Raw genomic sequence first — 15,913 nt, 5'->3', positions numbered from 1 at the left:
CGTTTTAGGTCGTTTGTTGTGTGGAAGTTTAAATCCAGCGTTTTTAATCATATTTCAAATGCCTCACATTTGTTGCCAAAACTTAAAACTAAACTCTATTGATCAAAACTTTCCAGTGACTATCGATGAAAGGGCATCGATGAAATTGTATTGACATTATGAGAATTATCAGAAATGGAAAACTCGCGCCACGTTTATTTGTTTAACACTTTTATAAAATCTGAGTTTATTTGCGACAAAACAAAAAGATTGCATACGAAAGCTGAACGCTTTACCTTTAAAACGCATTTTGATATTTGTCGATAGAGCAATTGAATCAAAAGATATCGAATTTTTATCGTCGAGCGGATACAAATTTTATTGAACATTATTTCGCAAGCTTAACTGACATTCAAAATCGACGGTCGCTTCAAGCGTTGTTTGTGAGAGAACTGTTCATTCTATTCAAAAATGCTTATAAACATTTTTAATTAAAATTATCTCAGCTACATTTTGTACTTAAAACATTTTTTTTAAGGCGTACAGATTCTTAGTAAATTGATTTTTTTGTCTTTTTACCCCCTATAGTAGCATTTGAAAATTCTTTGAATATGTATTGAAATCCCCTCGTATTTGCTAAAGCAATCGAATAATATTTTAGTGTATTTCATTTACCAATCGTACGTATTAAAACACCGAATTCTTCCAATTCATCTTTACGTCGCCGAAGTTAATTTAAACCATTTTATAGTTTGTTTATATTTCACAAGATGCATATTTTGTCGGTATTCTTTGATCGAAGCCTCTTTTAGGATATTCTGCGTTTCAAATAAATATTCCAGTTTATATGTTTTGTTTATACCAAGATTGTGCGAATGAATTTTAAAAGATTATGAGATGACTCTCGGTAAAGCCGGCCGCTGATTAAGGATTGTTTAGTTTTTTTGGAGTCCGAATTTATTTTCAAATTCGTAATCTTTTCGTTTTTCTTTACTTGTCATGGAAATGTACTATGAAGTGACAGTAGCAGTTGGATGCTTGGTATTGAGCAGTTTTACAACCGTTTTTGAGGATAGCCTCATGTTGCCATTGTGCTGTGCCTGTTCCAGTCTTTGAAGGAGACGAGTTTTCAAGGTTTGTGTTCCAGCCGGTGCTAGCTTCCGCCCTCATCTTCTTATCCCTAGTCGTCATCCCGGATCTGCCCCCAGTATAATTCCAGCATGATTTCAGTGTCTGACCCCAGACATGCAGAGTGAAATTTAAGGTAACTTTTTGTGTTAAATTTTAAATTCGAGATAGACATTTAAAAAAATAATAATTCCTATCATTATTTAAAAGGATAATTTTTTATTTTGCAATAATTTTTTTATTTGCCACAGTATATAGTTCAGTAACATTTGTAAGTTTTTGTAGCATCTCCCGAGTTTGTAAATGAATAGAACACATGTAAATTTTCTTTGTTATTTTTGGTATAAATCTCTGTAACTACTAATCTAGTAATTTGTGCCATTTATTTTTGTAACTGTTTGTGGTGAGACACAATAAATGTTTAATTTTTTGTAAACCATTTTGTTTGTTTATCTTGACTAACTCTCTTACCCCTTTTTTTTAGTTTCAGTTGAAAAGATATATTTTTTATGTTTAATAATTATTTCAATAGTTACAACTAGCTGTTGTAATGGTTATAATTTGGCACCTAGAAGCTGCGTCCTTTTTAAATTGCTAGAGGGATTTCCTGTTTCCTTTTGTGTTGTTCGTCCCAAGAGATTCACGGCCCCAATCCGACCTCTTGCCATTTACTTATCCACGACCCCAGCTCTCCAAACAAACCCTGAGTGCCGTTCGCATAAGTATCGATTATTTTGCTTGCCCTATCTCCGCCCCAATAATTTCTGTCCCCAATTTTCTACCCCTTATAATAATACAAATACCCCTTAAAATAATAATAGGCAACAGTTACACTATGAGGGGAGTTTTAGGGGGAAGCCCAAGGGTAAAAGTGATAAACTTTTTTGTCGTTTTTTTGGGGTCCCAAAGTTAATATTCATTTATATGGCAGCATCGAATTATTTTCAAGAATTTTCAATTAAAATTAAACAACTTTTACAGCATTTTCCTCTGTGATTTTAAATTTATTTTTCAATCATAATAAATTTTCCAAATACTCTTTTAATTTTTTTTATTCAATGTTTTTAACAGATACAGGAATTTAGATTTTTATAAATGAAAAGTGGAAACTATTTTGTTTTCAATTTTTAAAAATATGTAGACTAGGACACAAAATATCGTTTGAAACAAACAAATTCCAGGTAGATATTTAATAATTAAAATAATAAGGCTGAGTTAAATTTTTTGAAATTCATAAAAACAAATTAAAAACACAGAGCTCTAATTTCGATCTGCCAACTTTTAAACTACAAAGTATCAAAATTCAAATCAAATTGGTATTTGAGCTTTAAACAAGGTCAAGGATTATCATTATCACATTGTAAAAGCTTGTGTTCTCTGTTATACCATTCCTAGTGAAATTATTAGTAAGAATTAAACTAGATCAAAATTACACAATAGGCTCGAAGGAACCGTTGCTCAATTTTGGTATATTATGGGTTGGGGAAGTGTGATAGAGTTGAGAAACGCAAAAAAGGATAGATACATCATCATCATAAACATTCTGGCTTTACAACCCTGCGTGAGTTCTAGCCTCCTCAAGAGTTTCTCTCCAGTCGTCCCTATCCATCGCCTTTTTTCGTCAAGCACGTATTCCTATTCTGGGTCTTCTTCTAGTTTGTTCCATCCGCATTACATGCCCTATTCACCTCAGACGTCCTATCTTAATATGTTTTACGATATCAAGTTCCTGGTATATTCTATAAAGTTTGAAGTTTTATCGTCTTCTCCACACTCCATTGTTAGGACTGGACGTATTATTGTTTTGTACAGTTTTATTTTTGTATTTCTCGATATAATTGTGAAATTCTGCGGTTTATCTCTGCAGTAGTATTATTTTCAGTGTTAAGGATGGCTCCCAGTTATAAAGTTTCGTTCACTGCTGTAATGACGTCATTTATATAACAAGTGGTCGTAGGATTTGTGGTTGCCTGCTTATTTTCATATACTTAGTTTTGTTCGTGTTTATTATTAAACCCATTTTGTAGCTGATTCTTGGACTGCTACATAAGCCTCTCGTACAGCGTTTTCCGTTTTTCAAACAATATTGATATCAGCATAAGAAAGGATTTTCACTGATTTATTATATATTGAACCGATGGTTGTGATTTGTGACATACTTATTACTTTTTCCATAGCCACATTAAACAGTATACAGGAGGTCTCCCTGGCGCAGCCCGTTATTTGTTTTAAAAGGTTCAGACAGTTCCCCCTAAATTCGTATTCAACTTCTTGAATATGAACTTTTTCAAACGTTCAACTTTTTCAAGAGTTATTTTTGTTAAATTTGCCAACTGATTTGGTATTCCTAGCTCTTGCATTGCTTTGTACATTTCCCCTCTATTCACAGAGTCGTAGGCTGCTTTGTAGTCTATAAATATGTGATGCGTATCTATATCATATTCCAGTGTTTTTTTCTAAATTTTGTCTCAGGAACTGGAACTATCAAGGATTAACTTGGTACTAACTTTGGACGTAACTGGGACTACGTTAGGACCTACAGGAATTGGAAACTTAAGACCTATGAGCTTGTCTCATTTATAATATATCAATAATTATTACTAGCAGACTGGAACCTAAGCTAGATTTTCACCAACCACTAGAGCAAGCCGGATTTATTTGATAGAGAATTGATATTAATATTTGTAGACTTTGAGAAAGCATTTGACTCAGTCCAGCATAGCTCCAAGTTAAGATTTACTACAGAGTGCAGTATTGATCATAGGTACACAACTTTTCTTCGGAATATATAAAATAGCGTAACAGCTACAGTGAGAATGGACTTTGGCGACACAAATTTCCCTTGGAGAAAGGTATTACGCAAGGAGACACCATCTCTCCTAAACCATTCACCGATTTATTACAGAGTGCTATGAGAAACAAAAATTTTGAAAATATTGGAGTTAAACATAAATGGGGAGTTTCTGAACAACTTGAGGTTTGTAGACGACATAATCTGCCGTGGACAAATATCTGTGATAGATTATGTTATAACCAACAGAGGTATACATCCATCGAAAATGATCGAGATGTCTCAACTCAGCAGATGTAGGTAGCGACCATAGCCTAGTATTATGTAAAATAAGAATATTCCTGAAATACTTCACACGCAAGAGAGCGGCGCCAACACAAACAAAAATCAAAGTCGAAGGACTAAATACGGTATCCACAGCATACTTATACAAAAAAATAATATCAGGGAAGATCGCTGAGAATAAAATATTAGAAAACGATAACATCGAGGAAAGCTGGGAAAAACTCAAAAATAAGAAAACGCAGCAACAGAATCACTTGGAGAGAGGAAAGTAACGAACACTAACATATCAAAAAAGAAAACACTATGGTTTAGAGAGGAAGTGAACACAAAATGTGAAGAAAAAAAGAAAGCCTTTTTACAATACAGAACACAACAAACACAACAGGCATATAACCACTATAAACGAATCAGAAATGAAAGGAATAGTTCAGTTAGACAAATAAAAAGGGACCACTTGCAGAGCTTCTCAAAACAGATGGAACACGACTTCTACGAGACACAAAAAGAAATATGGAGAATGATCAGAGGACAAAGAAAAGAGATGATCGAACTAATAAAAACTAAACACATTCAGAAGGAAACATGGGTAGACTACTTTCGATCCCTATTTGCTAAAGGTGACGATAATGAATCAGCAAACAAGAGGTGAAGACAAACGAAGAAATAAATATTGAGGAGGAAGAGGTAAAGGAAGCAGTAAGGCAACTAAAAAATAGAAAATCACCAGAAGAGGACAAAATACCAAACGAACTCCTAAAGTACGGAGGACCAGATCTGACCAAACAACTATTAAAACTAATCCAAAAAATAATAGAACAAAACAGAATTCCTCAAGAATCGAGATCAAGCATCCTAATACCTCTCTTCAAAAAGAGAGACAAAACGGACCCGGAAAATCACAAAACAACTAAAATCAACAACCAAAGTGATAACAAATAAATATAATGAAATTATAACACTAGCAGAAGAACAACAAGGTTTTAGGTCGGGATGATCATGCACCGACACTACATTTATAATGAGACAAGTGCAAAAGAAATCATTAGAATACAACAAACCGGCATATCTATGTTTCATGGACCTTAAAAAGGTATCACCGGGTCAAATTAAATGACGTTATCCATTTACTGTACGTAAGAGAGATACCTCTAGGAATAATCAAAACGATCGAAAATATCTATCAAAACAACACAATAAAAGTTAAAATAGAAGAAGAACTAACCGACCCTATTGAAGCCGGCAATTGCATAAGACAGAGAGATTCTCTGAGTCCTCTATTGTTCAACCTGATTATGGATGAAATCATAAAAAAAGTAAGAACTAAAAAAGGATACCAAATGGGAGAAAAACAACTTAAAATAATCTGCTTTGCAGACACGCAATACTACTCTCTTAAAGTAAAGACGATTTACACCGTATGCTGCACCAAATTAATATAACCGCCAAAAAATTAACATGTTAATTTCCCCAAAAAAAGACAAAATGCATGGTTACAACATCAAATTTACTAAGATGTAAATTGGAGCTGGAAGGTCAGATAATAGAACAAGTGATGGAATTTAAATATCTAGGCATCACATTATCTAGCTACGGAAAGCTCGAAATTGAAGTGGAAGATCAAGTCAATAGAGGAAACAGAGCCGCAGGCTGCCCGAATAAAACAATATCGAGAAATAAAAATATCGGAAAAGAAATGAAAGGCAGAATTTACAAAACAGTCATTAGACCTATAATGATATACGCGGCAGAAACACGACCTAACACAGAGAGGACAAAAAGGATGTTAGAAACATGAAGAAGAGGTGGAAAATATCAAGAACTGGGTAAGAAATAGATGAGTAGAATGGAAGATCATATAGCCGAATGGCAACAAATAGAGCAGTAAAGACGGCAAGAGACGGCTTCCCAATAGAAAGACGATCAGTAGGAAGACCATGAAAACGATGGAACAAGAAGAAGAAGAAGAAGAAGATAATCTATAGGAGAATACATTAAATAATTCAATTAATGATAATTAATGTTTGGAGAAAAATTTAATTTCGTTTATTTATTGTTTAAATAAAATACGCTGCTGATGACGTATATGCAGGTTTTTTTTTATCTCAAATAAAGCTATTTTTTTAATATGATGATATAAGCTTATCTGAAAAAGAATGGTCGCAACTTAGGGTTGCCAGGTGTTAAAACGCGAAGTATCAAAGATAGACTAAAATAGAGTAAGCGCCCAACGACACTGGTTTGACAATAGATAATATTGTATATTATTAATACTATATATCGACGCATGCTTTAAAAACTCACACAACTGACACTAGCTTAGTACGTACGTTTGGTACGTATTGGGTCTACGTACTGGTTGTCCTGCCTACAGGGTGTCTCAAACTTAACATAAGAAAAATATTTTTTTCATCCATCTGGTATAAGCCCAAAAGAAAAGTTTGGGTAAACATTTGTCCAACAGTATGAATACCAAATAAAAAGTCGTAATATAATAAAAAAAATTAGTGGCATTCGTTAATAATGGAGATAATTAATAAATAAAACTTATTAATGTGCAAAACGTTTATTTTAGTTTACTTTGTATATTCGTAAGATTTATTTATTCCGCATTTATCTTATCGCTTTGTTGCTTTTCCTTAAAAAATCGTGTGAAATATCACCGACTAATTTACGTAGTTTTAACCGAGGTAAGCAATTTTCTTTATCTTAAAATCGTAATCAATCTGGAGTGGTAGTAACTGCTCTTACTGCTTCCTGGGGCCAATAAATACTAAGCGTAAGACCACATTCACAAATCTTACGAGAGGCAGATGCAAGATAAAGAGGCGGTCGACGGGGACCGGCGACTGGTCTACGTAGGAAATTACATCTCATCTAGGAAGTCTTGCTATTATGATCGTGGGATAGCTTCTGTAATAAGCAAGTAGTCACATTAAGAGTAATCTTTCTTTAGTTGTTTAAATAAATTATTTATAATAACAAAGAAGATGAAAATTGAAAATTTTTTAGATCTTGTTAGTAGTTAGAGTTTAGGTATAGCAATTTTTGTGTTTTTTGTATTTTCTTTTTGACGCTCACTTTATCCTTTTTTCGCAATATTGATGCATCTAAAGGTCCCCTTTTTTTTAATACATATTTACAATCTACTCATAAACAGTACATTGATTAATTAGTAAATGTGATAACAATATTGACCGTCCAGCGTATTTGGGTACCATCCAGCGACAGTTCTCTATTTTCACCTATGTAACCAGGTCTTCTGGCCAAGTCCTCTTCAGTGTTCATTCCTCCATTGGTAGCTGATACATTTCACTGATAATTTGGCTGTGGTGCGTTGGATAAAGAATTTTGGCCTTGTTGACGTGAAGTAATATGACATCTATTACGGTTGGGTCCCCGGGTCATTGTAGATAGTTGCATTGTTCACATACCAAGGGGCGTTAGCTGTCATACAGCCCCACAGTTCTACGCCGTAAAACCATATTGGTTTTAGTATAACTTTGTAAAGCAGTATTTTTTTCTCCAATGACAGCTGTGACTTTCTGTCAAGTAACCAATTCGTTTGTTTTAATATTATATTAAGCTGAGTTTTTTTGGCGTTAATGTGTTGCTTTCAGGTAAGCGTTCGGTTCAAATGCAACCCAAGATATTTCACAACGTCTTTTGCAAAAATGGTGGCATTGTTTAGACTAACTTGTGGACAGGTGCGTCTTCTTGTTGTAAATGTGATTTGGGCTGATTTTTCGTTATTTGCTTTAATTTTCCATTTTGTCGACCAATTTTCTAATGTATGCAAGTAATTTTGCAACTTTTTAGATACAATGTCTGGGTCTTTGTTTGAAACTAAAACGACTGTATCTTCGGCAAAAGTGGCCACTGTAACGTCAGCTGTAATAGGTATGTCAGCAGTAAAGATTAGGTACAGAAAAGAACCGAGGACACTTCCCTGAGGTACTCCAGATTGGATTAAGTGATAGGTTGAGAAATCTCAACCGTTCGTTAATATAGGACTTCAGGGTAAGGTACATACTGCTAGGTAGTAAAGATTTTAATTTATATAGCAAACCATTGTGCCAGACTTTATTAAAAGCCTGCTGAATATCGAGAAATACTGAGGCACACGTAGTCTTTTCTTCCAAACTTTTCTTGATTTTATTTGCTATTCTATGACACTGTTGGATTCTTGAATATTTTTGACGGAAACCAAACTGATGTTCGGGTATTATGTTCTCGAGTGGTATAGTTTCGCTTTTGTATATCATTATAATATGAGCATATTTTCACTGGATTGAAAAATGGCTTAACTGCAGTATTCTATTGTACTGATTCTATTGTACTAATTATTATTCTGCGAACTTCGAATGGGGAGAATGCTTTTATTGGAGGTGATAGTTGGCAGAGTGCTTCTAGATATTCGCTAACTACATGCTTATAGTGTTCTCGTTTATTGAAGTTACTACTTTTTTTTGCTCGGTATGCCTGTATGTTTTTTGTACGGAGCAGAATAAATCTCAACCGTCACGAGGCGTACATATAGATATAAGTACATATAGAAAAAGAAAGTAGTTACTTGATTGACTTGTTTGGAAAAACACATTTCACTTATTAGTTGAATATTGAAGTCAAACTGGGGCTTAAATAAAGCACACTAAATTTAATGGAGATGGAAACTGATTTATCCCTATCGTTTCTTGACGTTATCATAAGGAAACATGAATCCCAAGGTTTTCATCAACCTGTTTATCGAAAACCCATCCATACAAATCGTTACTTGCATGCCAACTCTCATCATCCTCCTTCACACATTAATTCAGTCATTAATACGCTTGTCTCCAGATCAATACGCCTTTGCGATGATGCAAATAGACCCTCTGAGCTCTCTAGTTTTAAACAAGCCCTCATCCAAACCGGTTACCGAAAAATCACATCAATAGGTGCATCCACAGACAACAATCACCCACTCAATCTCAACCCAAAAGACTCAGACCCTCATCATACGAAAGATTTTCTTCCTTACATCAAAGGTGTCACTGACAAAATCGACAAAATTCTACAATCAAGAGGAATACATATTTACAATATTTAGCCCCCAACAAAAACTTTCATCTCTTGTCTGATCAATCAAAGACAACATTCGTAGAATCCAAAATAGGATTTATAAACATTCCATTTCTGTTCGCAATTCCGACTCAATTTCAGCTGTAGGTCAACATCATCTTCATACAGGTCACAAAATTGATTTTGGTCCAGAACCATAGTCCCAATATTTTTAAGGTAGAATTTATTATAAAATAATTTTAAGATTCTGGTATTTTAGATTTAAAACGTAGCGCCATCTAGGAAAGAAAAGCTGAACTACTCACATCTGACATTTCATTCATCTTTGTTCTTGAAATTATAGGTTCAGTTAAAAATATTAACAACATTAATTACATACTTGGTTGCTCTAATTTAAAGGTAAGAGTCATTTAGCAAATAATTTAAAGCTTTATGTTAGTTCTGTTTTCTCAAGAGTGAGAAAAAACACAAACTTAAGCGTCAAAGTTGTGGATACACCATCGCAAGGAAAATTAATTCAAGGAAGCGATACAGTCGTTGGACTTTCCGAGTTTGAATTTGTATCAGCCCAAGTGTCTGATGAGGCTGGGATAGGCCGAAATGATTCATAACACTTTATTAATACCGATTCGGGAGTTTTAACGAATTTGTCCTCATAGGCCATATATTATTTGGCCATTTAATTCAACAAAGCGATATTACATATGTATATATATATATATATATATATATATATATATATATATATTTATATATCTTTTAAATATTATTGTATAATATTTATTCGACCTCTATCAATAATAAACTCCTATTTTGTGCTTCATAGGAACACACACGTTCTATATTTATATAATATTAACCTGATATTCTAAAAACAAAACCTTCTAAACATCCCGCACATCATGTACACGTGTTAGCTTTGGCCTATTATTATTATTCTAAATTGTAAACTGTGAACTTAATACAGCTACCAATTAAGTACGTTAAACGTTACACCACGATCTTAAATAATAAACAATTGGGAGTAGTGAATAACCACATCTGGCCTACTGCATAGCCGGTTATTAATACTTTTCCACAATTTTGGCAACAAAAAGAAGTTCAAGTGCTTTGAAATTGAAAGTCCTTGTGCTGTTAGTGATTTAATAAATTTTATCGTATGAACAGAACATTTTAAGCTAGTTTAAAGCCCATTTACATATTTTAAATAAAGTTATTTAGATAGGATTGTTCAACCTGGCAAATGTTTGCTTGTATGTTTATATTTGTTTCTTCGGCTTTTGTTTGCAACAAGTTATATAAGGCATTCTTGTTCATGCTCATTGTAAGCTCATGTTAAGATAAAAGAAATCGTATATTACATTTTCTAAATTTTATTTTGACTTCACGTACAATTTATAAAAAATAAATGAATGATTTCTATGCATTTTAAATGTATTTTCCGACGCTTGAAGAAACGATTGGTGTATTTAAATCGTCATTTTTTAGGATCTCGTTCAACTGGAAAGATTGTTATACCATACGCAAAAGTGTATTATAATATTTATTGTGGTTTTTTTTAATAAAAGATACATGTGCGACATTAATCCTGTAATCATCACAACCTTATCTTATGTAGACCGAATTTCTAAACAATTAATTTAAATACAGGAAAATGGTCTTCTCTTAAATTTATTTCTTGTCCAAATATATCGTTTATTTTTTAAAAACATTGTAATACTGTCCTCTCCTTTTCTTAGTTTTCACTGAACTTGGGACTAAAGGTCATTTGTAACTTTTAAATTCTTCTTAACTAAAAATCAGTATTCTGAAGTTTTCTAGTCAGCCTGTCATATATATGGTCATAAAAAGAGGATACACACAACGACTGAATAGATTGATAGGCAACCGTTTAGTATTGAAATAAAACAGGGCTTCATTACATATACATATACATTCGATGCAGACTAATTTTTCCTCTGTAATTTCGGCTTGCATGCGGAAGTTTTTCATTACACGATACATACTTTCAAGATACGGGCATTTATATCAAATATTGATACAAGTAACAACCTACACTGATTGCATGCTTAATTGTTAATCCAAAGAGTTTCTACCCAAGTTTCACATCCACAGAACGAGCCGGATACTTACAAAGTTTAGGCCCTATGCGCTCAACAGTGGGCAGGCCCATTTTTGAGTCCTACAGAGATTTAGACCTGTTAAGATCACCCCTATCATACGGAATAGGCCCATAAGGACCTGGTATTCGATATTTTTGGGACCCAGGCTATTCCTGGCTCCCATATCTGCTAGAATCAGCAGAGACTTCAAATCTGAGTTCTTACTGCCGTTCCGAATATCTAATTCTTTAGTAACTATGTGACCTCATAAAAAGCCACAAGTATCTTTAGGGGTAACTGGGTCACTCCTTCATTTGGCTCGGTTTCATAAAGGTCCAACTCAGGATCTTTCTTCCTCATTATCACATAGACAGCACTGTGGATCATCCGCCAATCCAAGCAAATGTAAAGCCACCTGAGTCTACAGTGGCCGTTAAGCATACTGATCACCGGATAGCATCTCTTACGGTTTAGAAGGAGAAGTTTGGCTGTAAGACTTTTGAATGGCCTTGCTATGTGGAGCCTAGCCTAACTCATTTCTCTACCACTAGCCTAGCAGTCCTGGAATCTCAGCAAGAAGTTCCTTAAGACTACCTCGACAAGTTCTGATGAACACTTCAATCACAGGTTCGGGTCCCACAGGCAAAGTGGATGAGTCCCGTCTTGCCAGGGCCTCTCTGTTCGTTTCCTTCTACACCCGACTGTCCCAATACTTATATTAAGTTGATCCTATTGTTTAGCATAACATCCATCAGAGCGTTCTTACACCTAAGAATGAGCATAGAGCTGACTTTGGGTGCTGCCAGAACCATGGAAGCCGAGAGCCTGACTAGACTACAATCCGAAACCGGATAAGTACAGGTTCTCGTTCCACCCCTGTCCGGAAATTTAACCAAGAAGGACGATGAGAACTCAAATTGGGGGGCTATGCTGTCCTGTACTATAAAAAACACAACACAGTACTCGATGGCCTGTCTCCAAGTGTCACAATCGCCTATCCGACTGGTTATTCTCAACCAGTATTCAGAACAGTTGGACCGATAGGCCGCCATTGTGGCTTCGTGCTTCACAATAATAACCCAACAGAGCCCTAAGAGCTGCTCTGCTAGTGGTCCTCATGGCTCCTGAAATTAAAAAAAGTATAGTTTGAAATGATATTTGGCTAAGGACCTAAATTTCAAATAAGTCTGTATATAAAATTAAGCTCGTCTTTGTAACGTCGTAAATTTTGAGAATAGCGGTGATCACATAAGTTTTGTCGTCAACAATCAACTGTTATTGAACACTATAGTTCTAAATTATTAAAAATGTGAGTTAAACAAAAAATTTGAAAATAACTGGGATAATTGGAAAACATTAATTACGATAGACGGGTTGTCGCCATTTCAAGTTCACTACTACAACTACAACAAACAAGTGTAAAGTGAACGCTTTAACAATGGCCATTCCTACAAGCTACAAGAGATGAGAGTTAAGTGTTATTTAAAAACGGAGTATATAATATGCACAGTTTGAAATTTTACATATGTAGCGGTTTATGTTTTATCATTATTACGCAGTTTCTTATTCAAAATTCAATAGATATTTCCTTTGTATATGGTGAATTTTAATGTTTACATATTTGTACTCACTCTTTAAAATCTTTAATGAAATTAAATCAAATGACTAAATAGTATAGCAATCTAGAGGCCAAAATATAAAATAAAAAGTTTATTAATAAAATATTTGATAAATTGTGATTCTACAAAGAGAATCTTTTTTACGACGGTAGATACCTGCTATTTATACACCATATAAAGCTGTACATATTTGAAATAAACAAAAAATTATTTAGCACCTGAAGGACCAGAATTAACATATAAACGAATCAACTCAAATAACCGTAAACGAACTTAGGAATGAAACCGAAAAATAGAAACAGTCCGAGAGTAACTCATAAGGTAACACAATTTGCCGAATAATTGCAGAGGAATAAATCTGTTAAATATTCCTGTGAAACTCTTAAGAAAGATTATAACCAAATAAACTAATAACTCTACTATATTATACGAACAACAGGGATTTAGAACTGAAAGATCCTGTAACGATGCCGTATTTGTATTTAGATTGAGAAATCTAATTTCTAATACTATAGAATCACTAACAGGAGAATTTTACTGTCATCATGGCATGTATTTGTCTTTTTAATTAAGACATGTATTTGTATTTTTTATTAATAATTAAGTTGATTTCATGTAAGCGAATGAACTATCTTACAAGTAAAGTCGTCCCAGGAACGCAACTCAACAATATTGGCAATATCATTTTAAATACTACTTTAAAATGTATAATGTATGTCTGAATTGTCAATATAAATGAGTCAGATAAAATTAAATTATTAGAAGAATTTTTCACCAAGTAACAAAAAAGCAAAATTCGATTTCCAAAGTGGAAATTGAAACGTCAATAAATTTACTTTAACCTTTAATTGTGGCTTATTTCCATTTAAATAGTAATTACTTTAAAATGCCACAAGAAAATAGCTTCAGAACAATATCTAATTCCTTATTTGTTTGAGATATCAATAGAATTTAGCAGGGTAGAGGTCAGAAGTGATGATGTTATAAATACTAATAAATTGTTCCGATCTGGTAATCGGAAAAAATATTGTCTGTAGACGACTCTATTAGATTTATTTATTTCCTTGGTCAATATAATTTATGGTTTAGAGCTCATATATTCCTCTTGTCGCTTCCCTTCGTATCTGTTTCCATTTTTCATTTATTCTATGGAGTGGGGAAAGGAGGCTACTATCTGAGAAATCCATTTCTATAGATGATTCAGACTCATTTTCATGTTCAATACGTCTTTTCTTTTCCGTAGTTTCATTATTCTTAGCTTTATTAACATTTATATAATATCACCATTCTGCTCTCTCCTCGCTTGCTTCTCAGTTTTCGCATCTCGATTAGCTATTTTGTCGTTGCTATTATGCAACGATTAGCTATGTTGATGGTGTTGATTCTGAAATGTTTTTATTTTGTCCTCGTTCAGTCTCTAAAACAAGTTCTCTAAAGTATTCAGCTGGTGCAAAGTCTTCCTCTGAAAACTTAGTGGAGTTAAAAGGAAATATTCCGGTTGTTCTGAAATCTGATATTCCCTTTCCCATAGTTGCTACCTTTACGTGTGTTTGATTGAACAATTGGGCCAGATCGTACATCGTGATCTTCTCATATGCTGTCGAAATCATATGAAAATCGGAAATGGCAAAGAAAGATTTTTTAAGAGACCCAGAAAATGTCAAATCTAGGAGCTGGTGGTGGTTTGACGTATAAGCTGGTATTGTGAGAAGTACAGTGTAATTTTCTTTACCAAAACTATAGACATCCAATGATATATGTTTAGCTCGAATAATTGTCTAATACCAGCAAAATTGAAACGGCTTCAGTTGATTTTACGTAGTTCTGAAAATGTTTAAGCCATTTCAAGAAGAACAAATCGTTTAAACATCTGTTTTCTGGACATGCATATATACGTCATATGGGACCATCTTTCTCTAAATGTGGAAATAAATTTTTCTAGGATAAATGATCAGTGGGGGACGTAGGGACCAGAAGCACTAACAGTACCTAAGACGGTAATTCTCCTTCACGTTCGGCTGACACACCCACTTGTTTTTGTCATCTTTTGGCATAAACTTTTCTTAACTTTTTCAAAACGGGTTCGAGATTTAAAAAAAAGTAAAAAACGTAGTACAGTAGGCGGCACTGTAGTAGATTAGCGCGAAGCTTCTATTATATACTATATTAAATTTTATTATATATTTATTATTTTATTTACACGTGCAATTTTAATAAACATGTGGTGAATTTATAGATGATTCAAATAAAAAAAAATTACTTAACATTTCAAAAATCAAAATAACAAATTATGGTCAGTTTTGACATTTTGTATACCTAACAGCCACTCCCTTGTTAGGTACCCAAATGGACTCTTCCACTGTGACTGTGTAAATATAAAAATGTTTTACTAATAACTCTTTAATACACTTTAATACAATAGTCGAACCGATAATTGCAAAAATCAATCAATGTTTTAGACCATTATTGATCTGGAATCCCTTTGACTGACTATTAAGCAGTCGACTCCAATGATGTTAAAACTTAAACTGTTTTATATCGTAAGATTTTGGTTTGTGTCATAATTATATATTATTACAGTAGTTATGATCAAAATGCGCACTTATTACATTTCCCTCGTTATTAAGTGAAACTTGCTCCGTCTCTATTCAGCGTATTAATATTATGCTCGGTTAAAATCAGTCTGGTCTGGTAGAAAAAGTGAGTGGAGATGATATCGCGTGTTAATTAAATAAGCTGACTGAAATAATTTGCTGTCTAGTCAACACCGGCCAATCTGTGTATTATTACGGATGAGGATAACGTCACTCCCAGCTGGTTACAATTATTGTGAAATTCCGGGGCCCCAGTTAGGGGTTTTTGTATATTGAATGGCTTCTATTTTACTTTTAATTATTAATTTTTTTAAATAATTTTCCTAATTAGATCAAAAACAAACGACTTATTCTTTT

This window comes from Diabrotica undecimpunctata, chromosome 7 (assembly GCF_040954645.1).
Source record: "Diabrotica undecimpunctata isolate CICGRU chromosome 7, icDiaUnde3, whole genome shotgun sequence".
In the NCBI taxonomy this organism is placed as follows: Eukaryota; Metazoa; Arthropoda; class Insecta; order Coleoptera; family Chrysomelidae; genus Diabrotica; species Diabrotica undecimpunctata.
Note: the sequence above shows the minus strand (reverse complement) of the source record.